The following is a 5,206-nucleotide window of genomic DNA, read 5'->3' on the forward strand; positions in this document are numbered from 1 at the left end:
CAGTGCCCCTGAGCAGTGGTCAGGCCCCCGCGTGCTGTAAACATCCTGCAGCCCATGGTGAGCATCGCGGCCGGAGCTCCGGGCCTGGACATAAAGCCGGAGGGGGTGGTGATGGGATGGGGGGAGGGTGGTCACGCCCCCAGCACGGCCCCGGAGGGAGCCCCTGTGGAGGGGGTGGTCGGCTGCTCACAGTGTCCGAGAGAGACAGTGGGCAGAGCCTAAGTCTGAGCGGGTTTGAATGCACTGATGCTGGCGGTGAGGACTGTGGCTTATTTAAGCTCCTCTCCCTGGCGCTCGGGGAATGATTAGTTGAATATTCAAGAGCAAGCTGAAGTGAAATGGAAATGTGCTTTAAAAATACCCTGGGGAGCAGGGAAACAACCCCAGGACAGAGCAGGCTGGTGCCCCTCCTCCTGCTCCAGAATGAAGATAAAAATATCTCTCCGATGCGGCAGGAGCAGGAATCATCGGGTGCAGATGCCTCGGCGGTGAGAGTGGGGCCTGAGACCAGCCCCCCCAGCCCCCCATGGGTGGCGGGAGTGGGAGTCAGGGGTGTGCTCCTCCCGGGAGAGCCTGTTCTAGGGAGGGGGCAGCGGCCTGGAGAGTCCAAGGCAGACCCGGTGGGCGGCGTGCTGCCCCACATGGACACCATAAACCCCGAGCGGCAGACTCCACATGACCAGAGCGCAGCCACTCACTCCCTGCAAAGCCCGTGGCCACCGTCCCTGAAGAGCGGCAACCTGTGAGAGGCCGTGGGGAGCCGCATCGGGGCGGACAGCAGGCTGAGCAGGCAGCCTCCTAGGTCCCCAGGAACCAGGCAGAGGCAGGAGTGCTGGCACAGTGTGGGCTCCAGGGAAAGCTGAGGTTCTGCTCTAAAAATGGGCGGGTGCTGGCAGCCTTTGTCTGTGCATTCCCCCTGTTCCGCTTGCTCTGTTACGTGAGCCGGAGATGGAGCAGCGATCTGTGACTGTGCAGACAGACTGGGACAAGAGATAGCCGTGAACAGCAGTCCTAGACTTCTGGCATTTGGATTCTTTGTTTTGTGAAATGATAAGCCTCTCTTTGGTTTAAGCTGCCATTTGTGGGTTTCTTTTATATTTAACTCAGTTGCCCTAATGGGGGGAGTACAGTTTTGCCCCTGAGGGGTCTTTGCCAGGCATGTCAAACTCATTGTTCTCCGGTTGAAGTCACATGTTTACCTTCTCCTGTTCCCTGGACTGGTCTGTACGTAGACCATGGCCATGCCGGCTCAGTGCTCCCTTCCCTGACTCCAGGTCCCTCAGTCTTTGTGAAGTTGCCCTCTCTGGCCCATGGGGGGCTTTTCCATTTTGAATTTCCATAGCATGTCAGGCCATAGTGTGCACACTGAATTATGTAATGCTTCATATCCTTGCTTTCATACATGGATTGCTCGGTTTTCTGTGTACATTCCAAGCTCATGAGACAAAGACTGTGGCTAAACCTTCTGTATCCAGACGTGCAGGCTTTGCCCTGCAGGAGGTGTGCAGCTGCTGCTCGGTAAAAGTCTCCGGTCCACTCAGCAGGGTCTTTGAGGTTAACAAGCTGCGTGCAGTCTTGCCCGGGGCTTCTCCGCAGCATTGGTGGGCAAGAGGATCAGAACTGAGCCAGAGCCGGCAACACAGCCTTCTCCCGAGGCTGTGCTCCCTCTCCCCAGCTCCTGAGGCTGTGCTCCTCCCTGTGCTCCCAAGGCTGTGCTCCCTCTCCCCTCTCCCGAGGCCGTGCTCCCTCTCCCCATGCTCCCTCTTCCCTCTCCTTCTCCCCGTGCTCCATCTCCCCGAGCTCCTTCTCCCCGTGCTCCCTCTCCCCGGCTCCCGAGGCCGTGCTCCTTCTCCCAGCCACTTCAGCAGAACCTTCCTCCAGTGAACGTGACTCCCTAGCTCAGCCCGGACTGCAGAGGAGCTGAAATACACTGACATCCACAACACGGGGCCATGATCGCCCCCTTGCACTTCCTGGAGGAGAACCTGGGCAAGAGGCCTCAGCCTGTGAGAAGTGAGCTGGACGAGGGAGAGGAGCGGAGGAAAGGCTGGGGAAAGAACAAAGTGGCAGCACCCCGGTACCGGAACAAGAAGGAGCAGATGGAGTGTCTGCAGCGGGAATCTGAGTGGCTGGAGCTCATGAATGTGGAGCTGAAAACCCAGATGGAGGAGCTGTAGCAGGAGCGGCAGCAGCTCATCCTGATGCTCAGCCAGCATCGCCCACCTGCACCATCGGGACTGACAGCCTTAAGACCCCATCTCAGAAGGCAGCCCACTGCTGCAGCAGCTGGAGAAGTGACCATGGGCTGGGATGAGGAAGAGGAGGAGGAGGAAGAGGAGGAGAAGGAGGAGAAGGAGGAGGAGGAGAAAGCAGAGGAAGAAGAGGAGGAGGAGGGTCCCAGAGGGCTCTTCCTTGCTGCATGAAAAACTCGTCACTGGGGCTCAGCACAGCCAGCATCAGCAGGATTTTTTTGTGTGAAACTCAGATCAGCCACAGAGGGGAAGAAACCCAGGCTGATGAAACCCAGGACCAAGTGCTGAGACCAAAGCAGTCCTGAGAGGGGCCTGTTGTGCCTGGGGCCAGGCTTGCAGGAGGCAGGACAGAAGCTCTGGGCCAGAGAGACACCCAACCAGGCAGCGTGGGCACTTCTCCGGCCTCTCCGCCAGGACACCCCCTAAAGGACATCTGAGCAGCCAGGAAAAGCCATGAGTTGCAACCAAGATTAGGCTGAGTATGGGACTCAGAGTGAAACTGAAATCTGCCTGCCCCCAGCCCTGACCCTGACCCTGACCCTGACTCTGATCCTGACACAAGGATGGAGGAGGGCACAGTGCCAGGCCTTGCTGTACCCGCCAATCGTGGTCTAGCTCAGTCCTGCCCGCAGTGGCAGCCGGGAGCACCCTCGCAGGCCTTGCTGGAGGTGCTGTGGGCATGAGGCATGGGTGCCCTTCCAAAGCACATTCTCACTGACTGTTTACAGATTGGCTGTTCTGGCAGCACATGTTTTATATTTTCTATTTAAATTTTTTTTTTTTACAAAAAAGATTTTATACAAGCAATATATAAATGGATTTCTATAATCACTTGATGTGGTGCAGTATAAATATGCTATGGTTTGTTTGTTACAGTTATGGCCATTGCGTGTAATTTCTAAATACTTTAGTCTCTGGGTGTTGGGGTTGGCAGGTGTGGGGTGTAGTGCATTTCCATCCTAGTAAACCATACATAGTACTCAGTTCTGTATCACTCAGTAAACATTACTCTTACTAAAAAAAAAAAAAAAAAAAAAAAGAGGGAGGCCCAGACACCGGCCGGCGATGCTGTGGCAGGTGTGCAGCTGGCCAGTGATTGCCCCGCAGAGGGAGGCCCAGGCCAGCCAGGTGACGACCCCACACCAGTGACGACCAGTGGCAGGGGAGGGGGGAACGGCGCTGCACAGAGGGCAAGCAGTGGCAGCAGTGGGGCAGAGGAAGGGAGGGAAGTGCGGGGAGCCAGCTGCCTGCACCTGAGGGAAGGAAAGCCCCAATAAGCCCTGATTTCAGGCCAGGCCTAGGGACCCTACCCAAGGGGTCCTGGATTGTGAGAGGGTGCAGGCCAGCCTGAGGGACCCACTGAGTGCATGAATTTTCATGCACCAGGTCTCTAGTAGTAATATATTGGTAAAAGAAATTAAATACTATCCAAATTAATGGAAAGATATATCATGCTTATGAAAGACTCAGAACTGATGAGATGACTACTCTCTCCATGTTAAACTAAAAATTCAACTCAATATCAACCAAATTCTCATAGACTTCATTGTACAATTTGACAAGTTGGTTCTAGGCATAGGACTTACAGTGGCCAAGTTCTTAAAAACAAAAACATTGGAGGACTTACACTATCTGAATTAAAAACTTTCTATAAAGCAACATTAATTAAAACTGAAATATTGGCATAATGACAGACAAATTAATGGGACAGACCAGAGAGGCTTAGATAGCCAACTGATTTTTGCTAAATGTGCCAGAACAATTTAATGGAGAAATGGTGCTGGAACAACTGGATAAGTGTGTGTGGGAGGGGTGAGGGTTGGGGTGGGAGGGACTTGGTCGCTACCTCACACCACACAACAATTTATTTGAGCGGAAGAATAGATCTAGACTTAAAATCTAAAACTCTACAACTTCTAGAAAAAAAAACATAGGAAAATATTTTCATAACCTTGGTATAGGGCCTGTGGTCGGCAAACTCATTAGTCAACAGAGCCAAATATCAATAGTACAACAATTGAAATTTCTTTTGAGAGCCAAATTTTTAAACTTAAACTTCTTCTAATGCCATTTCTTCAAAACAGACTCACTCAGGCCGTGGTATTTTGTGGAAGAGTCAAACTCAAGGGGCCAAAGAGCTGCATGTGGCTCGCGAGCCGCAGTTTGCCGATCATGGGACTATAGGCAAACAGTCTTTAGAAAGGGCACTGAAACTCTTAACCATAAAGGAGAGAAAAATAATAAATTGAACTCTATAAATATTAAAAACCACTAAGAAAATAATGCAAGTGACAGACTGGGAGAAAATATTTACTATACATATATTTGACAAAGGAGATCTATCATATATAAGGAACTCCTTCAAATTAATAATAATAAAAAGACTAACAAACTTTGAGGAGATGCCTCAGGAGGGAAGACCTCTGCATGGGCAATTAGCTCCTGAAAAGATGCTCAGCACCAAGGAAGTGTAACCTGGACCCATCCTCTCACACCCATGCGTGCTGACCCTGGAAGCCTGGCCTCACTAGTGGTGAGAAGCTGGAGCAACTGCAGTTCTCACGCTTTGCCGCTGCCAGTGTGAAATGGTGAGATGAGAGGTTTCTGGTAAAGTAAAACATACACCTATATATAACCCAGTAACTCTACTCCTGGGTATTTGTCTTAAAGAAATGTAACAGCCTGGCCAGTGTGGTTCAGTGGTTGAGCATTGACCCATAAGCTAGGAGATCATGGTTCGATTCCTGGTCAGGGCGCATGCCTGGGTTTCAGGCTTGGTCCCCAGGAGGGAGCGTGCAGGAGGCAGACAATCAGTGATTCTCATCGTCAATGTTTCTATTCCTCTCTCTGAAATCAATAAAAACATTTTTTAATGAAAACATATCTCCATCAAAAGGCTTGTACAAGAATGTTTACAGCAATTTATTCACGATAGCTAAAAACTGGTAACAATT

The 5,206-nt window shown here is 51.5% G+C and overlaps 1 pseudogene across 1 annotated transcript; it reads left to right on the forward strand.

Moving 5' to 3' along the window:
- The first annotated feature begins 641 nt into the window (after window positions 1-641).
- Window positions 642-2,298, forward strand: LOC311631122 (jun dimerization protein 2-like; annotated as a pseudogene). The gene is made up of 2 exons: window positions 642-742; window positions 1,899-2,298. The product of its transcript is annotated as a jun dimerization protein 2-like (transcript).
- Window positions 2,299-5,206: the final 2,908 nt, after the last annotated feature.

Source organism: Pipistrellus hanaki, assembly GCF_964339955.1.
Source record: "Pipistrellus hanaki genome assembly, chromosome: 12".
NCBI lineage: Eukaryota > Metazoa > Chordata > Mammalia > Chiroptera > Vespertilionidae > Pipistrellus > Pipistrellus hanaki.